This window comes from Dipodomys spectabilis, unplaced genomic scaffold (genome assembly GCF_019054845.1).
Source record: "Dipodomys spectabilis isolate Male_0828 unplaced genomic scaffold, ASM1905484v1 ptg000095l, whole genome shotgun sequence".
NCBI classification, from domain to species: domain Eukaryota; kingdom Metazoa; phylum Chordata; class Mammalia; order Rodentia; family Heteromyidae; genus Dipodomys; species Dipodomys spectabilis.
Genome location: NW_024870772.1, coordinates 44,779,989 through 44,802,242, shown reverse-complemented (window position 1 = coordinate 44,802,242; position 22,254 = coordinate 44,779,989). Strand labels below are relative to the sequence as shown.

General features: G+C 40.3%; 1 protein-coding gene across 2 annotated transcripts in view; it reads right to left on the bottom strand.

Moving 5' to 3' along the window:
* The window catches only part of Wdfy2 (WD repeat and FYVE domain containing 2), a 243,666-nt gene that overhangs the window by 201,602 nt on the left and 19,810 nt on the right, over positions 1-22,254 (bottom strand). The gene's annotated exons all lie outside the window — the stretch shown is intronic.

The following is a 22,254-nucleotide window of genomic DNA, read 5'->3' as shown; positions in this document are numbered from 1 at the left end:
GGACTGCACCCAGGCCCTGGGTTCAAGGCTCAGGACTAGAAGACATGCACATGTGCACAGAAACAAACACACACACACACACACACACACACACACACACACACATGCACATACACACTTATACACACATAAATACACAACCACAAATCAGTGAAGTGGAGCCATCCAGGATTAGCAATAGGCAAGCACAGATCAGCCACAGTCTTCAGCAAAAACTGTAGGAAAGGCTGTCATTCCTAAGTGATCTCCAGTCCAGGCCACAAGCTGGTTTTTAGCTAAGCCAAAAATCTATCCAGAGGTCAATAGTGGGTAGACTCTGTCCACCACCACAAGTGGCCAATCTACCCACTCCCTTTTTACTCAGATACCATCTAATGAGGAATGTGGAAGGAGAAGAAATATGAGAATCCCAGTACTTATCATTTTTATAAAACAGAATTTACCTAAAATCTATTGAAATGCCTGCATCACATTGATTTTCCTGGAGTGAAGGGTATGTTATTATATGATATGTTAGAGAGAGAGACCTTTCTACCTGTATTTCTATACTGGTTAGGGGTTGTAGGAAATATCAGCCTAGGTGGCTCAGTGGTAGGGCACTTGCCTTGCATCCATGAGGCCCTGGGTTCGATTCCTCAGCACCACATAAGCAAAAAGAAAAAAGCCGGAAGTGGTGCTGTGGCTCAAGTGGTAGAGCGCTAGCCTTGAGCTGAAGAGCTGAGGGACAGCGCCCAGGCCCAGAGTTCAGGCCCCATGACTGAACCCCCCCCCCCCAAAAAAAAGAAAGATCAGCCTAGATAACAGAAAATAGGAATAATTCATTCTGTGTATTTCATAAGTAAGTTTTTCCTGACCTTTACGCTGATTGCCCACTATATGAGATAGAATGAAAAAAATCTTCCCTAATCTTATTTGAAGGATTCCACTATCTAATTTGGAAGGGAGGAAGGGAATCTCTACCAAATGGAGTTTATTTTGTTCTATTTGGGGCAGTACTTGAGTATGAACTCAGGGTATTGTGCTTGCTAGACAGGTGCTCTACTGCTGCATCATGCCTCCAGCCCTTTTTTGTCCTGGTTACTCTGAGATAGGATTTCACTTTTTTCCAGGACCACACATGGACCACAAACCTTCTATCATATCCAGATTTTTTCCATTGAGATAAGAGTCTCAAACTTTTTTGCCTAGGTTGTCCTTGAATCACTATGCTCCTGATCTTAGCCAGGGTAAGTATCTGGGATTGCAGGCACAAACTCTTTTTTTTTGTTTGTTTTTGTGGGTTTTTTTTTTTGGGGGGGGGGCGGTAGAGTTAGTAGGTCTTATGACAAATGAGAGAAAAAGACAGATAAGAAAAAGGAACATCAGCCAGGTGCCAGTGATTCACGCTTATAATCCTAACCACTCCGGAGGCTGAGATTTGAGGATCCTGGTTCAAAGCCAGCCCTGGCAGGAAAGACTGTGAGCATCTTATCTCTAAAAACCACCAGAAAATGGAAAGTGGTGCTATGGCTCAAAGTAAAGTGCTAGCCTTGAGCTGAAGAGCTGAGGGGACAGCACCTAGGCCCAGAGTTCAAGTCCTACAACTGACAAAAAAAAAAAAGGACCATCAAAAAAAGTGAGGCACAATTTTCTTTGTCCTTCATTGAGTGCTACAAACCACCATTATAGTAATAGCATTTTACAGAAGCCAAAGGCATTGCATATTTTGTTCATTCCTCTGGACTCACCAAAGGTAGATCAGCTCTAGCAGTCTTGTGATTGGTGCTTAATGAAACGTATGTGGCACTGCCCATTCCTTCTTCAGCACTCCCTCCTCCAAGACTAAAATGGTCACAGGCAGGGAAGAGCCACTCTAAGCTTACATTGTTTTGTGCTGGCAGGCCTCCACCTTCTACAACTGTAATCCATTATGTTCAGGGAAATTCCAACTTTTTTTTTTTTGTCAGTCGCAGGCCTGAACTATGGGACTGAATGCTGTCCCTCAGCTATTCAGCTCAAGGCTAGCACTCTACCACTTAAGCCACAGCACCACTTCTGGCTTTTTGTGCTAATGTGGGGCTTAGGAATTGAACTCAGGGCCTCATGTATGCAAGGCAAGCACTCTACCACTGAGCCACCTTCTCAGCCTTCCAACATTTTTTTGAAAATACAAGTTATCCACAGCCTGATGTGATATACTATTAAGGAGCATTTGAGATTGTGTCCTGATTGACATGAATAGACAGGCTCGCTTTATACAACACAAACTTCATTGTACTCTACCAATTAGGAAACCCTTCTAACATCAATCAGCCATTTTCAAGATCCACTGAATACATCTACATACATCATACTGTTGTCCAGATTGAAGACCAGTGGTACATATAGCTGGGTCCATCCATTTACCCATCCATTTGTCCACATACACAGGCATTCTTTTAACAACTGATGGAGGATCCCAGGTTCATAATGTTTTGACTTGAGTTTTTTACTTTGTAATGGTGCAAAAAGTGGTACACATTAAGTAAAACCACTACCTTGAATTTGAATCTTTTCCTAGGACAGCTATCTACAGTTCAATCCTTGCTCTGGATCTTTGGTTACAGCAAATCCCAGTCAGCCAGGAGATCACATTCTGTAGTATGCTATTGTGCTAAACTAGGATGGTGGATAGGTTAGGTGGGTTAAATGCATCTAGAACTTAGGATATTTTCTACTTATTATGGATTTATTAGGAGATGTAAAACAAAGCAATATGCAGCTCACTGACTGCACATCATATACAACAGCACTATGGATATAGAGAACATGATATAATCTGTGTCCTGATTCCTGAGGGGAAAATGTGCTATATTGGATTCTCAATTATGACTAGTATTATTGCCACTAGTTTGAGGAACAAGGTCATCTACTAGCCTAAAGCAAATTTCTTATGAGGTAACAGACAAAAACATAGTGTTGGCACAGTACCAAAAAAAAAAAAAAAAGGCTATACTGTGTGCTGCATTGCTCACTGCCCAGGGGATCTGACTAGCACAACATGTTGGCAGGGGCACCATGGGGGTCCATTGTCACCCTCAAAAAACATCATTTCTCTATATTCAGCATTTCTTGGAGGGTTGCACCTGCACTCCAGAACAGATGGCCTTGGCCAGCTTCATCCACTGTCCCACTGAGAAGGAGTCTGACTTGTTCCAGTGTTTCTTTTGCTTAAAGGAATTAGAAGGCTGTGAGCCAAATAATAACTCCATAGAGGAACATAAAAAAATATTCATCTAGATGTACATTTCTTTCTGTCAAAAAGCAGTTTCAAGAATTAACCCTGGGATAATTTTTGAAACTGGACAGAGAAGGAGCCAAGAACAAAACTGAAGTAGGCTGGTAGAATTTGAGAAGATTCAGAGAAGCACACCACCACGGAGCAGACAGATGTCTTGGAAAGAGCCCTTGCCATGGCCACCTTGTCCTCAGTGATATACCATGTACAAGGCCTGCTCTGCTCACACCTTTAACAGTACCTTAGGGGAAAAGAATAGCAATATTTTGAAACTGTACATAACGTATTTTCCCTTTTTGCTTGAAAATGGCACCAGCTGTTCTTCTGTCTGGACTGCTGGTTGCCATGGCCACTCCCCTCTGCCTTGTTGCTTTGCTTTGTTAAATCTTGAACTTAGAATGTAAAGAGTGGGTGAGAAAGAAGACTGTGTCCCTGTGACTGGACTGATGGAGGTAGGGGGAATGCCCACATAAAGAGATTCTGGCCTTAATGTTTCTAATATTCTAAATGGCTAGTCTTTCCAATGCTCTGTAAACCACAGGTGGTTTGGACTGGGTACTAGTAATTCACCAGACTTTCTAATGTGAATCTTCCTAACAAAGGCTTGCCAGTATTAATACTGTTGGTATATGAAAAAGTGTCTTTTCTCCTTAGAGTCTTACAAGATTATGGTATCAATTTTTAAAAATATTTGCCAAGATGTGAACAATACTGTTTTAATTATTTCCAACTTTTTTGACGATGTATTTTCTTTGAACAAAGGACTACCTGTCCATAGTTTACTATTTATTTGTAAAAATATGTTAGTTGTTATGAATATTCAGACCTTTTATTTTTTGTTTGTTATGCAGTCCTAGGGCTTGAACTCAAGGCCTAGGTTCTGTCCCTGAGCCTCTCTGTGCTCAAAGCTAGCACTCTACCACGTGAGCCACAGCGCCTCTTCCAGCTTTTTCTGTGTATGTGGTACTGAGGAATCGAACCCAGGCTTCATGTATGCTAGGCAAGCACTCTACCACTAAGCTACATTCCCAGCCCAATATTCAGACTTTTTAGTCTATATTGCAAATATGTTTTCTCCAAGCCTTTGTCAATACTGTTTTGGCAAATAGACTATTATGTTTAAATCTGTCAAAATTTCCCATTATAATTGCTAGATTTCAAGATATAGTCCTTCAATTAATTGAAGGACTTCAATTGACAGAAATTTTTCATAAATAATATAATTAATCAGCTTGTTTAGCTCTTTAAATCTACCTTAAGCTTACTTTATTTATTCATATAAACATGAATATAACCTCTCTAAGTACCAAAGCAATTCAAAGCAACCAGCTCAGCTAGTTTTCAATAAATGTTCCTTTATCCTTTATGAGTCCAATTGGTTTGAAGAAGAGAACTACAGAATTATATTCAAAATATTTTTTCCAGAGACTGCCTTGTGTGCAGTTAGAGTAGCAGTGCAACCCAGTTCTGGTTGCTGAGATGTAAGTGGAAGTCACTGATCTGAGTTTCCAGAAAGGTCTTTGAAAGAGAATAGGTGCAGCTGATACACATGCCTTTTGCCATCTGCCCTCTTCTGGCTGCCTGAATGGAAAACAGTTCCAATGCTGAGCACAAGAGTAGCCATTGTGAGACTTCAAAGTGACAAGATCACTAAGAAGAGTTGAAGGGCCAGGAGCAGCTTGGGTCTTTGGGTCTTCAGTGGCTTCTTTGAGCCACAAGTACCTCTGGAATATCCACCTGGGACTTCTTCCCAGGGGGAAATAACCCTGTTAATGAGTGAGATTTTCAGTACAGTACAGCAGAATGTCATATGAAAGCAGATGCCAAGGTTCACCCAACATCTTCACTTTTTCTTTCTTTTTTTTTTTTTCAATCGTGGGGCTTGAACTCAGGGCCTGGCACTGTCCCTGAGCTTCAAAAGAAGGCTAGCACTCTACCACTTGAGCCACAACGCCATTCTCAGCTTTTTTCTGTTTATGTGCTACCAAGGAATCAAACCCAGGGCTTAATGCATGCTAGGCAAGCACTCTACCACTAAGCCACATTCCCAGCCCTCATTTCGTTTTGTTTTGTTTTTAATAGAGAATTTCTTGAGGGTAAAGTTGTCCATTCACACACACTCTATTTAAAAAGAAGTCAAATTGTTAAGCACTAAAATAGGAATTCACAGGAGTGCCCTAAGGGAGAAATCAGTAATCAGCAATATATGGTGTCACCTGTGATAAACTTTGTGTTAAATTACCCTTATTAGGACACCTGATGGTTCATTTTTGCTATAGCTTAAAATTTTAATAACATTAAGATTTTTTCAATGAAAAAAAAAATCACAACTGATGAAGAATTTTGTGTGTGTGTGTGTGTGTCAATCATGGGGCCTGAACTCTGGGCCTGGACACTGTCCCTCAGCAATTCAGCTCTAGGCTAGCGCTCTACCACTTGAGCCACAGCACCACCTCTGGATTTTTCTGCTTATGTGGTGCTGAGGAATTGAACCCAGGGCCTCATGCATGCAAGGCAAGCACTCTACCACTGAGCTACCTTCCGAGCCCTAGATGGAGAATTTAACAGTAAAATACTGAATTTTTAAATTATTGTCATTAACTAATGTGTCGATTATGAATTAAGAAAATATTCCAGAAGGCACCCAAGGAAAGTCATACCACCACCCAAGACCATATTATCTGAAGTATTTCACTAGACTCGGGGAGGCTGAGGAAGAAGAACAAGCTATATGAACTGTTGTTTAACCACTCTGCTATTGGGAAGAGTTGTCTAAAATTGTAGTCCCCACTTCAGCAAGCCAGACCTCCTACCATCAAGGAGCCTAAGAGTCAGAAGATGAGCAGATTCTGCCCTTTCTAGAGGATCTCACCAACACAGCAGAAATTTCAGCTTGAGACCCAGAGGGAGTTGGGAGTCCCCCCGTCTGTCCCAAACTATAAGCTCTAGAAAGACCATCTTAAACATCACAGCTTCTTCTTTACCAGCCACCACTGGCTCCATCACTGTCTCTTCAAAAATTCTTACCTTGGGGCTGGGAAGGTGGTTCAGTGGTAGTGTACTTGCCTAGCATGTCTGAGGCCCTGGGTTCGATTCCTCAGCACCACATACACAGAAAAAGCCTGAAGTGGTGCTGTGGCTCAAGTGGTAAAGGGCTAGCCTTGAGCTGAAAAGTGGAGGGACAATGTCCAGGCACAGAGTTCAAGCCTCATGACCAACAAAAAAAAAAAAATCTTACCTTTACCCCACACCCAAAGTATCTTCCACATGACATTGGATATTTTGAAAATGAATTCTTTAACTATCAATAAACTCCCTTATACAGACTCAATACTGTCCTGATTTGCAACTGAAATAAAAAGAAAGTCACCACATATTCTTGATCACAAGATGGGGAAAAGAATGGAATGGGACAAAAGAGAATGGCAATGCACAGAACATCATGTGTTTGATCCACCATAAGCAATACAGCCTCCTGCAACAGACAGAAAACTTTGGTCCCAGCCACTGAAGTAGACAGTTGTGTTCTTTTTTTAAAACAAATGGACCATATTCTTAGAAATTAAACTCAGAATTTAACACATTTTCTGAAACATGTGTCCATAAGCTTGAGCAGAGTTTTAACAAATTTTATATGCAAATTACCCAAAGGAAGCATCAGCAAATAGGTTTTACAGCCATTATGCTTCCAATCTCTACTCACCAAGTATTTCGTATCCCCTTTTTATATATCAGGCACTATTCTACTCACTAGAAACCCAAAGGCAGCAGAGCCATCTGTCTGTCAGTGCTTACACTGTACACTTAATCATATAACTGTTGTCAAAGATAAACACTTATTTTTTAAAAATCTTTTTCTGTTTCTTTTGAAAGTTAGCTTATTTATTTGTTTATTGGTAGTTTTGGAGACACAGTCTGGCTAGGTAACCTTGGGGTGGTCTGGAACTTGAGATTCTCTTGCCTCAGACTCCTAAGTATTGGGATTATGAGTATGCTACCACACCCTAGCTAATGATAAGCATTCTCATCAACACTGGTTAAATCCTAGAAGACATGTAATTTTAAACTAATTATGATAACTTTTGTTTTTGTTTACTTCTACTCTTCATGCCACTTAAAAACAAAAAATAAAATCATGAATTAAATATAGGGGAAGAAAAATGGCAGGTGTTCACCAATACAGCAAGGATGATTTAAAAACCAGATTCCCCTGTGGTCTTTTTCAGTCAATCCTGGACTAATGTCAAGAAGCAGAACCACAGCTCAGCTATCAGTGATAAAAAATGATACTTGTTAAGGACAGAAGTAAAATAATATTAATATCTATAGTCTAAAAACAATCAAATACACACAAAATACAGCTAACCAGAGCATCAGTTGTAAAAGCAAACCACAATGGACACAATGGATATTTGCCATGATTGTCTTCCATTCATAGGTAGTATTTTTGGCATTGTACTTTTTTTTTTTGCGGGAGGAGGGGGGGAGGGTCGTGGGGCCTGAACTCTGGGCTTGGGTGCTGTCCCTCAGCTCTTCAGCTCAAGGTTAGTGCTCCACCACCTGAGCCACAACGCCACTTCCGGCTTTTTTCTTTTTGCTTATGCGGTGCTGAGGAATCGAACCTAGGACCTCATGCATGCAAGGCACGTGCTCTACCACTGAGCCACCTTCCCAGCCCCAATTGGCATTGTACTTTTATCTGAGAACTTTCCACGTAAATGTTACATTCACACCAACTTTACCAAAGCAAGATAAATAACATTATTGGATACAAACAGGGATTTGTTGCCTCACTCCTCCTAGCTACAAAAATAAAGCTAAGAGATAGGAAAGTCACACAAATTAAAAACGGGAATTAAGTTTAGATATTTAAATATTAATCACCTGGGGTTTTAATTCAGAGAATTCTCTCCAGTACTTTCATACAACAAATGCGTAGTATATCGGTTTTGCATTAGTATCCATTTGGGAAAAAATAGCTTAAATTTTCAAAATGAGTGAGGGCTCAACAGGGATTTTTCAGAGATTCACTTTACTTCTTTCCAAATAGTCACTCAAGGTCAAATCAACAGCAGTTTCTTTTTTAATTCAGAAAGATACATGATTTCCTGTATTTGTTTTAAGTATAGAGGAGTGTAAGCACAGCTCTATCTCAACAAAGCTACTCCTTCTGCTCCCATTAGTACCCATGTGAAGTGGGAATCCCATGGCAAACTCTACTTAAACCTTCAGCTTTAACTTGTTTTGTAATTCCTAAATCCCTGAAAATGTATAATCATGAGAGAGAGAGAGGACAGAGAGAGAAAGAGAGAGAGAGGGAGAGAGGGAGAGGGAGAAAGAGAGAGAGAGAGAGAAAGAGAGAGAGAGCGCGCCAGCATGCTGGGCACCTACAATCCTAGCTACTTAGGAGGCTGAGATCTGAGGATTGCAGTTCAAAGCCAGTCCAAGCAAAAAAGTCTGTAAGACTCTTACCTCTAATAAACTACTCAGAAAAAGCCAGAAGTGGCACTTTGGCTCAAGTGGTAGAGTGCTAGTCTAGAGCACAAAAAGTCTCAGGGGAAGTGGCGCTGTAGTTCAAGTGGTAGAGCGCTAGCCTTGAGCTGAAACAGCATCCAAGCCCTGAGTTCAAGCCCCAGGACCAGCTAAGAGAGAGAGAGAGAGAGAGAGAGAGAGAGAGAGAGAGAGAGAGCTAGGCATAATGATATGTAATAACCTGTAATAGCAACTACTAGGATGGCTAAGGTAGGAGGAGCACTTGGAGCACATGAACCCAAGAGTTGCAAGCCCTTTCCTTTTTTTTTTTGCTAGTCCTAGGGCTTTGAACTCGGGGCCTGGCACTGTCCCTGAGCTTCTTTTTGCTCAAGGCTAGTACTCTACCACTTGAGCCATCGTGCCACTTCTGGCTTTTTCTATTTATGTGGTACTGAGGAATTGAACCCAGGGCTTCATGCATGCTAAGCAAGCACTCTACTACTAAGCCACATTCCCAGTCCTGAAAGCCCTTTTAAAAGGAAAAAAGAAGAAAAGAAAAAAAGTTAGAGGTGTGGCTCAGAGGTAGAACATCTGCCTTGACAGCACAGAGCATTGAGTTCATGAGCCCCAACACCACAAAAAGAAAAAGAAAACAAAAATAATTACCTACTGTGAGAATGATATAACCCTGAGTCTAATTCAGAGGTCATAACCCACTCTATCTGTGCGGGATGAGGGATATATTCTTTTCATTTATGCATCCATCACAAGATTATTGACTCATCCCACCACAGAACACCACCATGCATTTCAATAGAGGAATCTGTCATTGCCCTTTTTTTTGGGTCCCGTTGTGAGGCCTGAACTCTGGGCCTGGGCGCTGTCCCTCAGCTCTTCAGCTCAAGGCTAGCGCTCTACCACTTGAGCCACAGTGCCACTTTCGGCTTTTTTCTTTTTGCTTATGTTGTGCTGAGAAATCGAACCCAGGGCCTCGGCAAGCTCTCTACCACTGAGCCACCTTGCCAGCCCTGTCATTGCCGTTTTTATGCTACACTTTAGACTTGGATATAAATCAGGGAGGAGGAGGAGGAGGGAGGGAGGGAGGGAAGGAGGGAGGGAGGGAGGGAGGGAGGAGGAGGAGGAGGAAGAAGAAGAAGAGCAAGAAGAAGAAGAAGAAGAGGAGGGGGAGGAGGGGGGAGGATGAGGGGGGAAGGAGGAGGAAGAAGAAAGAGGGAAAAAGGAGAAGGAAGAAGGAAGAAGAAGAAGAAGAAGAAGGAGAAGAAGGAGAAGGAGAAGAAGGAGAAGAAGAAGGAGAAGAAGGAGAAGGAAAAGAAAGGGCTGGGAAGGTGGCTCAGTGGTAGAGCGCTTGCCTTGCATGCATGAGGCCCTGGGTTCAATTCCTCTGCACCACATAAGCAAAAAGAAAAAAAAGCCGGAAGTGGCACTGTAGCTCAAGTGGTAGAGCGCTAGCCTTGAGCTGAAGAGCTGAGGGACAGCGCCCAGGCCCAGAGTTCAGGCCCACGACTGGACCCAAAAAAATAAAAATAAATAAAAATTTAAAAAAATAAAGAAGAAGAAGTGGAGGAGGAATTATATGTAGCCAGAAGCTGGTGGCTCATGTCTGTAATCCTAGCTACTCAGGAGGCTGAAATCTAAGAATCACAGTTCAAAGCCAGCCTGGGCAGGAAAGTCTGTGAGCCTTAAATTAATCTCTAATTAACCACCAAAAAACCAAAAGTGGATCAAGTGGTAGAGCACTAGCCTTGATCAAAAGAAACTCAGGGACAGTGCCCAAGCCCTGAGTTCAAGCCCCAGGACTGGCACCCAAAAAAATTATTATTATTATTATTATTACTACATGCATCTAGGAGTCAATTGTATCTTTCACTATTCACACTGATTAGAAAAGACTGGTGTTGGGGGATTTACAAAAGAAAATGATTGGCAAACTAGACATTGAAAATAGCTTTAAATCAAATATCATAGGAACTTCCTTTAGAATCAATTTGGCTTTTAACCATGAAGGCTGGGTTGTTTAATGCACCATATAATCGATATCTATCTATTTATCTATCTATCTATCTATATGATATATATATATATATATATATATATGATATCTAAGCACATTGAGGCAACCTCTCTGAGTGAATTTACAAGGCAATAGGCAGGATGTCATTTTAAACACTTTTTTTCCGTGTAACAACCCTCAACCCCACTTCATTCATGTGTTTGGTGCATGCTGAACAGACACTCTACCACTGATCTACATCTGGAGCCCTTTATGCTATTCTTTCTAAAACATTTTCTTTCGTTCTGAAATACAAAGAAACCTTTTCCTTTCTTTTTTTTTTTTTTTTTTGATGCCTCAGATATACATGTCTTAAGAGCTACTGTTCTGCAGAGAGAGTTGCTTATTCTAACACAAAAGTCCCAATTCTCACTGTTTTTAGTTCTTATATCCTGTGATTTTTCCAAGGTCAACTCTCAATTCTTCAATGTTTTATTATGAATACCCTAATTAGCTCTTTTCACAATTCTAATCTTTGGAGTGTTAAGAAGTCATATGGTCTAGATCATTAAATTTCTGCTCAGAATAAACAAAATAAAAGTCAGATTAATGTTTCCCTCTTGGTGGATATCATCAGGAGGGTGCACACAAGTTCTGAGATGTCAACAGTGGTCAACTTCTTGACAAAAATGGAGATTGTATAGGAGTTCAATTTTCCTGTTATCTATCTATCTACCTACCTTCCTACCTACCTATCTATCTGGTGATAACGGATTTGAACTCAGGTCTCATGCTTGCTAGGCAGGTGCTTTACCACTTGAAATTTAACATGTTTGGCTTTAGTTTTTTTAGAGGGTTTTTTTTTCTGTCTGTTTTTTTGCTGGTACTACAGCTTGGACTCAGGGTCTCTCATTTTTACTCACTTGCATCATACCTCCACATCTAGCTTTTTGCTGGCTAATTAGAGATAGAAGAGGCTTCCCCTTTTGTGCAGTAAGCAGTTCAAGCTTCTGTGGCATTTGAAAGAAAAAAAACTGAAAGATACCCAGAAATCCTATGTTCCCATAAGCTTAGTTGATGGTAAAGGGATAAATCACATACATTAAAAATTAGTTACACCCAACACATTAATAATAAAGGTAGATATCTTTAAAGAAAGGCCATTGTTTACACCCCCAACTCCAGTTACCTCCTCCTACCCCTGTTTCCTCTCTGGAACACTTGTTTGGGGTCAGGGAATCCTGACTCAGCTCTGCCACTCATCAACTGTGTGATCTTAGACTGGATTTCTCACTTCTTCCAAACCCTTGGAGCTGCAAGTTAGCAGTGAAGGGAAGGTTAAAACTGGGAGAAAATGAGAGAGGAGGGTGACACTGTTCAAAAGAAAGGTACTCAAGGTACTCATTACCTGACTAATGTAACTGTAATATCACCTTTACAATAAAAATAAGTAAATACATTAATCAATTAAAAAGATGGCAGTGAAGAGGATGCCCACCTGAGACAATTATTCTAAGGGTTTAGCAATGCTACAAAATGCTGACACCCAACAGTTCCTCATTCCTTTAAGAGTGTTAGGCATCCTCACTTTAAATGCTAATTCCCCACCAACTACCCTGTTTAACTCTTTTGTATTTCCTTTGTTGGTTAAGAAATCCTTGTATTCCTCTTTCTTCTTCTCTTTTTCCCCCCTTCTTATCTCAAAAGCTAGGGCTTCAAGTAAGAGTCCTCAAGCATCACACAGATTGGTCTTCAGAAAGGAACTTTCTTACATCCGTCCTAGTCTGAAAGTGATTTTTTCATGTATGTATGTATGGGCATGTATATTGCTGATTTTTGGTGGATATCAGGGTTTGAACTAACACTTGCTCGGCTTGCTTGCTTAACTTATGTTCTACCATTTGAGCCATGCCTCTAGTACAGCTTTTTGCTGGACATTTTTGGAGATAGAGTCTCAAGTCCATTACTGCCCACACTGGTTTTGAACCATGATCATCTAGATCTCTTCTTATAAGCTACTGGTGCCTGCCCCTTTCCTATGTGTTTAAAATTACATAATGTTGCCAGATGCCAATGGCTACTCCTGTAATCCTAGCTATCCAGGAAGCTGAGATCTGAAAATCAAGATTTGAGGCCAGCATGGGCAGGAAAGTCTATAAAAGTCTTCTCTCCAATTAAACACCAAAAAAATCACAAGTAGAGCTGTGATTCAAGTGATAGAGCACTAATCTTGAGCAATAAAGCTCAGGGACAGTACCCAGGCCCTAAGAGCAAGCACTGGGATCAACACACACAATTATGTAATATATGAACCTTATTGTTTACCGTAAGGTCCTACAAAATGTTCAGAGGTTGCTATTAAACTGGTTATAAATACAGAATGTGAATATATACACTGTTAAATTTAAAGTTTTGTGGTTATCATTTCAAAAGTCTGGTGAACGTAATATTTAAATACATTTAAGTTCTAATTTTAGGAAAACTTAAAATCACAGTTGTCTTTCATTTTGTAGATAGATTCATATTTTCCTAGAGTTGATACCATGCCTTGCTGCTAAAATCTCAGTGATCTATTCATTGGAAAATACTGTTAGGTATTTTATACATTGTTTTGTGGGGGCAGGGAGAATGGGTTGAAAATGAGTCAGTTATCTTGTTACATTTTGATGTTAGAAGAGCTCATTAAATTCCCTTTACATTTTAAAGCTTTAAATTATTAACAATTTGAAGAATAAATTCTTTATCCAGAAGGTCCATTAGGGAGAATAGTTATACCTAATCTGCATAGTGAAGTAAATTAGCATGTTAATCTACTCTGCTGCAGTAGGATGTTTTAGAATTTTGATTGCATTATATCATCTCTGATACATTGTACAAGTTGAGCTTCCATTTTTTGTGTTTGCTTTTATTATCTTTAAGTAGTTGTACAAAGAAGTTCCCATTCTACAAAACAGCATATGAGTACAACATATGAGTACAACATTGTCACCCATCTCTCTTAACCCATACCTTCTCTCACTTTTTCGTTAATTGAAATTAGGTGATTACGTAAATTTCACATGTTTCACAGTATTGTGGAACAGTGATACTTAAGAGTCACAAACACATTTTAACTTTCACAAGGCAAATTGTCATTATCATGGTCTATTCAGTTTGTGAATTCTATGAGCTTTGACAATACAAGTTATTTTTTCCACATCAAGTGATATTTACATTTCTTTCCTTTAGCTTAGTGTAGGCTGTTCCCAATTATTCTGTTCCTCCTCCTGTCTTCCCTCTGTTGTGTGCATGTATCTACCATATATATGGTCAAGAACATGGAGTCATTTAGCAATGATATGACAAAATGGGTAGCTGTCCATTGTTTCTTGAGTCCTGTTACTTTGCCATTGTAAGGTCTGAACAGGGACACCTCCCTCCCTCTTGGCTAAGTTTCCACCCAGTATCTGTTACCTAGGTAACTGGCAGATCTGGAAGCAGCCACTTTCCCCTCCTGCTAGATCACATCCTGGGCCACCTCTGGTCACAGGCCTCTCATCAGGCCTTAGGAGAGTCCCAGACTCTGAGGTCACATCCAGATCCAGTGTGGCCACACCTTTCCCCCACCTGGCCACACCTCTTCCTGTCCCTGGCCTAGATAAGTCCTGGCACAGAGGTGGGTCGCCCCTGGCCTTTTCAGCCATGCTTCTGCACCATGCATGGCAGAGGCAGCAGTTCGGTAAATAAACTTCTTTTCCTGCCTGAATAGTGTGTGGTGTTCTCTTCATCGGCTACCTAATGAAACCTACTTATTTAATATACCTTACAGCCCTATCTTCTTGTATTTTGGCGTCAGCATCCACATATCAGGGAGATGGTGCGCCATTTGTCTCTTTGTTCTTGGCTTACTTCGTTCAAATAATCTGCTCTACTAAAAAAATAGAATGGAAGAAAGACAGCCTCTTCAGTAAATGGTGCTGGCAAAATTGGTTAATTACTTGTAGAAAACTAAAGCTAGATCCTTATATATTATCCTGCACCAGAATCAACTCAAATAGATCAAAGATCTTGGAGTCAAAGCAGACACCATGAAAACAATTCAGGACGGAATAGGAGAAACCCTAGGTCTCCTGGGCACAGGCTGAAATTTTCTTAATAGAGACCCAGAAACACAACAAATCAAAGAAAGGTTGGACAAATGGGATTACATGAAGCTCCAGAGCTTCTGCATGGCAAAGAACATAGCTAGCAAGATCAATAGAAAGCCCACAGATTGGGAAAAGATCTTCACTAGCCATATAATGGACAAGGGTCTCATATCTAAAATATACCTGGAACTCAAAAAACTAAAGCCTCCAACAACAAATCCTCAAAGAAACAACTGCCCAATAAGTAAGTGGGCTAAAGACTTAAAGAGAAACTTCTCTGAAGAGGAAATAAGAATGGCCAATAGACACATGAAAAAATGTTCAACTTCTCTAGCCATAAAAAAAAATGCAAATCAAAACAACGTTGAGATACCACCTCACCCCAGTTAGAATGGCTATAATCAAGAACTCTAAAAACAACAGATGCTGGAACCCTACTGCATCGTTGGTGGGAGTGTAACCTTGCTAAACCACTTTGGAAAGTAGTATGGAGGTTCCTTAAAAGAACTCCCCTATAGAGCTCCCCTAGGACCCAGCAATCCCACTTTTGGGTATTTACCCAAATGATCACAAACAAGACCATACTAAAGCTACCAGCACAACTATGTTTATTGCAGCATTCTTTACCATAGCTAAGATATGGAACCAACCCAGATGCCCCTCAGTAGATGAACGGATCAAGAAAATGTGATATATATATATATATATATATATATATATATGTATATATATGCACAATGGAATTCTATGCCTCCATCAGAAAGAATGACATTGTCCCATTTGTTAGGAAATGGAAAGACTTGGAAAAAATATATTAAGTGAAGTAAGCCAGGCCTAAAGAAAGATAGGTTCCATGGTTTCCCTTATTTGCAATAACTAGTATATGTCTGAGACAAGCAGAAAAGGTCAGATAAGATGATGTTAAGTGAATTGAACCCCAAGATAAGGACACAAATGGTTTTTTTCTTGCTTGCTATTGTTTCTAACGTATTTATAAGGTACCATGTGATTTTTTGTTGTAGCTTTGTATGTCCCTCCCCCATGGTATAACCCCTGTTTTCATTGTATTTGATGCTGGTATAATTTGGGGAGTGGAAGGGAAAAAAACAAATTGTTTACATAGGGATACAAGTTGACCCATTGCAACAATGAGATGTACAAGAAGCTATGTCAAAAAACAAACTTTACAATTTAGGCGGGGGAGGGGGGGAGTGGGAAATGCAGTTGTACAGATGGGAGGAAAGGGATGGTAGGGGAAAAACAAAGGAGGAGGAAACAATGCCTGATAAGAAATGTATTCAATACCCTGCTCATGTAATTGTAACCCCTCTGTACAGTATTTTCACAATAAAAACTTATTAAAAATAAATAAAATACACTGCTTAAAATATTTTAAAAAATAATCTGCTCTAGTTCCATCCATTTCCCTGCAAATGCCATTATTTTGTCCTTTCTAATGGCTGCATAATATTCCACTGTATATAGGTACCACAATTTTTGGATCCACTCATCAGTAGTGGGTCATCTGGGTTGTTTCCAAATCTTAGCTATTGTGAACAGTGCTGCAATAAACATGGAGAGGTACATGTGTCCTTGTATACTGGTTCTTGTTGCTCAGGGTAGATGCCTAGGAGTGGTATGGCTGGGTCATAGGGGAGGTCTATTTAGCTTTCTGAGGTATCTCCAGACTGTTTTCCAAAGTGGTTGTATTAGTATACATCCCACCAGTAATGCAGTAGGGTTCCTCTTTCTCCACATCTCCTCCAGCATTTGTCGTTGGCTGACTTTAGGATGTGGGCCATTCTGATTGGGGTAAGGTGGTATCTCCGTGTTGTTTTTATTTGGATTTCCTTTACAGCCAGGGATAATGAACATTTCCCCATGTGTTTCTTTGCCATTTTTATCTCTTCTTCTGAGAAGTCTCTCTTTAGTTCCCTTGCCCATTTCATGACTGGTTTGTTAGATTTGTGAGGGGTTAGTTTCTTTAGTTCCCTGTATATAATGGATATTAGACCCTTGTCTGATACTTTGCTGGTAATATTTTTTCCCAATTTGTTGCTGTCTTTCTAGTTGGTTGCTATTTCTTTGAGCAGAAACTTTTTCTTTTAAGGTAGTCCCATTTGTCCAGACTCTCTCCAATTTGTTGTGACCCTGGGACTCTGTTCAGGAAGCTCCTGCCTGTGCCTATAAATTCAAGTATCTCTCCTAGTCTGTCCTTCAGTAGTTTCAGGATATCAAGTTTGATGTTAAGGTTTTTAATCCATTTTGAGTTGACGTTAGTGCATGGTGATAGGCTAGGGTCCACTTTTCATTTTTTGCATGTGGCCACCCAGTTTTCCCAGCACCAGTAGTTGAAGAGGTTATGATTCTTCCACTTTATGTCTTTGAATCCTTCGTCAAAGATCAACTGACTGTACATATGCAGCTTTATTTTTGGGTCCTCTAGTCTGTTCCATTGGTCTTCGGGTCTCTTTTTGTACCAGTACCAAGCTGTCTTTGTTATTATGGCTCTATAGTAGAGCTTGAGTTCCGGTATGGTGATCCCTCCTGTGTTGTTTCTTTTTCTTTTTTTTTTCTTTTTTTTTTTGGGGGGGGGGTCCGGTTGTAGGGCCTGAACTCTGGGCCTGGGCACTGTCCCTCAGCTCTTCAGCTCAAGGCTAGCGCTCTACCACTTGAGCCACAGTGCCACTTCTGGCTTTTTTCTTTTTGCTTATGTGGTGCTGAGGAATCGAACCCAGGGCCTCAGGCATGCAAGGCAAGCACTCTACCACTGAGCCACCTTCCCAGCCCCGTGTGTCATTTCTTTTGCCTAGAATTGCTTTGGCTATTCTAGGTCTTTTGTTGTTCCATATGAACTTTTGGACTGTTTTCTCTATTTCAGTAAAGTACGTCATTGGGATTTTAATGGGAATTGCATTGAATTTATGTATCAATTTTGGCAGTATAGCCATTTTCATTATGTTACTTCTGCCTATCCAAGAACATGGGAGATCTTTCCATTTCCTGGTATCCTCTATGATTCCTTTCTTTAGGCTTTTATTGTTTTCATGAAATAGAACCTTTACATCTTTGGTTAGGTTAATTACTAGATACTTTTATTTTTTTTGAGGTTATTGTAAATGGGGTTGTTTCCCTGATTTCCCTTTCTGTTTGTACATTGTTGGTATACAGAAAGGTAACTGATTTTTGTGGGTTAATTTTGTATCCTGCTATTTTGCTGAAGTGGTTTATAAGCTCTAAGAGTTTGGGGATGGAGCCTTTGGGATCGTTAAGTTATAAAACCATGTCATCTGCAAAAAGAGATATTTAACTTCTTCTTCCCCTATGCAGATCCGTTTAATATCTTGTTCTTTCCTTATTTTGAGCTTCCATTTGTGAAGGTCCTGGGGTATCAGATGTACAGGACACAGATCTTTGGGCTTCACATGGATAGTATAGAGCAATGGACAAAGAGGCTCCTGAGGCCACTGTGGATCTGAAGACTCCAGAGTCCTCCCTGGTTTCTTATTTTGCTTTCTTTTCTGAATTGTTCTATTGCACTCTAATAATATCTGAGTAAGCCAAGTGCAGGTGGTTCACGTCTTGTAATCCTAGCTGCTCAGGAGGCTGAGATCTGAGGATCAGTGTTCAAAGCCCACACAAAGCCCAGGACAGTCCACAAGACTCTTATCTTCAACCAAGAAAGAAGAAGTGGCGCTGTGGCTCAAGTGGTAGAACACTATCCTAGAGCAAAAAAACTCAGGGACAGTGCCCAGACTCTGCATTCAAGCCCCAGGACCAACACACACAACACACACCACACACACACACACACACACACACACAGAGGCTGATTAGTAAATTAACCTTCAATTAACCTTCAGGAATGTATTTTTCTCAAAGCAGAGATCAGTATCAGTACTAAATTCACAACTTGGACCAGGTGGTTCAAGTTGACTTGTTGGTGTGTAAACAGAAAGTTCATGACTTGAGATTTTCCTGTTCTGAATGACTTCTAGTGTCCCACGCACTTTTCTAAGTGCCTTTAGCAATAAACAAAGTTTCTGCATGTTGTATCAGGCCCTTTGGGATGTTTTAGTCCTAAATAATTACTGGGAAAATTATTCTTGACCTCAAACACTTGGACTTGCACTTAAAGCCCTGAGACACCAAACAGTTTTTACACTATACAGATACCAAGATTGTCCTTTTGGAAATGCTGCTGTAGTACTTTCAGTGCTCATCTTTGCTTACTTCTACTCTTCAAAATTTTTACTTAGAAAATTAGTCAGGCTGTTGCACTAGTTGTTTTGTTGTTCATGCTCATTTATAAGGGAAAATGTAAGGTTAGCACTAGATGTATTAACAGCGTAAATGGGATCAAAATAGCAGAAACATTTAGTTGCTTGAACTGGAATTTAGCTGGGTGATGAAGCAACTTTAGATTTAGGTGATAGTAGTACAAATAAATGGATTTTGAAGTTAAAAACAAAGTTATTCAATTGGTAGTCCCTTCAAGAGTAGTTAATTTATACTAGAATTGAAATTTGAATATTTGAATAAAAAATAGCAATTACATCTAAAAAATAATTTTGTTGTATAAGCATCTATAAAGGTTACTCTGAAGATTACTCTGAAAAACGTTAAGTTCCCTACCACTTGGGGTTTTGAATATTTTGTAAAGAAAAACTGATAATATGTCTACATGCATTAAAATGTGCCTGACGTAGATCAATGGGTATTTCTGCCTTAGCAGCTATACAATTGTATATTGTATAGTTTCTTTCCCTGTGAGAGTACTCTGAGGTTAGAGGGCTTGCTGGTAGCCACCGTTAGTCCTCTCTTCTTCGTCTTCTCGCGTCTTCTCCTTTACCCAACTCCTCCCCTTCCCCTCTTCCTCCACCACTTCATTCCCGGACCCACTTCCTCTTCCTCCCCTCATCTTCTACTGAGGACTTACTCCCTTGGCACACTCTTCATGGATTTATACAGCACTCCTCACATGCAATGATATAATTTCTCCTCTGCTCTGGCAGCCTCATCACCATCTCTCAAGTCTTCTAGTCTAGAGCTTACAACAGTATAGGCAAAACTGAAGTTATGTAGGTCATATTGTGTATTGGGTCACAAGCTGTCTTCTAGTGATGAATAGTGATGGACTCTTAGTTTGATACAGAAACTGGCTCTTGGGCAGAAGTCTCCCATGTCTTGCAGAGCTCCAAGTCATGGATGCATATAGACCTTTGGGTAGAGGACTGAAGCCAGCAAAGAACCAGCAAGTCCACTTTTTGCTCTTTATTAGGCTTCCTATATCTGTTTCATTCTTTTCTCCTGTTTATATTAGCTTCCTGTTTCATTTTTAGTCCACATGACAGAGCATGACTGCCAGTTGCTCTGAAATTTTAAATTATAGCCTAAAAGAGAGAGATGTCAGGGTTTCAGTACTAGTCTTGGACGGCTGTCAACTCTTTGATTGTGGACAAGAGTGGGGTCTGGTTGCAGAGATATGGCTGTCTCTGGCACACCTATGTATGAAGAGAGACAAGGAGGAAGGGCCTTGGAAAGAGAACCAGAAGTAAAAGTCCAGCACATATGCACTGGTGGGCTGTGTGGGCCAGAGAAGAGCACATGCTTGTAACCAGTGCTTGGTTATTGCTCTGGTAATAGCAGAATCATGTAGACTAATTACTTTACTCCTGACTTTCAGTGCTCAGTTTTCTTTGAAATCTCCTCAAGGTACCTAGCACTTGACATTTTCACATAGCCACTGTCTCCTATTGCTTTGTTTATTTTATTTGCCAAGTGGACTACTGTTTACCCTAGTGACTGTAAGGTGGGGAATAGGTATTTAATTATGAATATGTGCTAATGAAAAGCCATTGTTCTGTGACAAATTTCATCGCTGTTGAGTAGATCCCATATTACACAGTCCTATGTCAGGGAGAAGTATATTAATAATACTTAAAGAGTTTTACCTGTATGTATCAGGGGCTAAGCCTTGAGCCTTTATGTGCCTTTTATTTAATCATGATTTATTTCATGAAGCTAATATTTCACTTTTATATTAAAGATGAGATACAGATACCACCAGGAAGAGGTAGGGTGGGGGCAATGTACCCAGGCTCATTGCACTCCACAGATCTTCCATTCAACTACCGTATACTAGGCCACCTCTGGTAAGACCACAGGGAAGAAGGTGAAAAAGACAAGTCTGGAACCTCTATAAGGAAATCTGTGGGTTAAATCTGGTTTCCCAGAGGAAAAGTCAGTTAATCAGTCAATAAATGAGAATAGGAATTAAGTAGCTACTGGGCACCGGTGGCTCATGCCCATAATCCTAGCTATTCAGGAGGCTGAAATCTGAGGATCACAGTTCAAAGCCAGCCCAGGCAGGAAAGTCTGTCAGACTCTTATCTCCAATTTGAAGTGGCGCTGTGGCTCAAGTGGTAGAGCGCTCATCTTAAGCTGAAGAGTGCAGGGACAGTGCCCAGGCCCAGAGTTCAAGCTCCAGAACCAACAAAAACAAAGAAAAGAAATTAAATAGATAGAAGGTAGACATCCCTCAGACATCTTTTTTACATCCTTTCGACCACCACCTCCCTTCAGGTTTTTTTATTGGCTATAAGTATAATATTGGTGGGCTGGGAAGGTGGCTCAGTGGTAGAGTGCTTGCCTTGCATGCAGGAGGGTTCGATTCCTCAGCACCACATAAGCAAAAAGAAAAAAGCTGGAAGTAGCGCTGTGGCTCAAGTGGTAGAGCACTAGCCTTGAGCTGAAGAGCTGAGGGACAGTGTCCAGACCCAGAGTTCAGGCTCCACGACCAGACCCCAAAAAAAAAAGAAAGTATAATAATGGTGTTTTTTATTGGCTGTAAGTATAATATTGGTATAACAAAATTGTAGATATGTCTTTGAGTTATATCAGGAAGATTATGGATTCACTGGTGGACAATGAGGTCTTTATATGAGGAAGAAATTGTAGGCAGTATCTAGCCTTTATCAGTCAGATCTAAGACATAAAACAAAAAACATCCTTATTTGTTCCACTCTGCCATCTGTAGTATGTGGCTTCTATCCTTAAGGGTTGCCTCATGGTTGAAAATGACCTTTGAGTTTCAACTTCATATCTGACCATAAATATGTCTGATCACCTAACTACCAGAGATGATAGGAGCCTTTTTTATTATTTATTTTTATTTCATTTTATTTTAAGCAATTTAGTTCTTTTAGCTGGGCACATTGATAACTGAACAAATTTAGATACTAGAGATTCTACTTATGTTTTACTTTACAATGGCTTTTTCCTGGGTTAGTAGTATATATTGCAGTCATTCTTGCTATAGTGGGCAGTTGCCATTCACCATGTAATCACAGTGGTAAACAAGCAGTATTACACTGTGCTGCCACAGT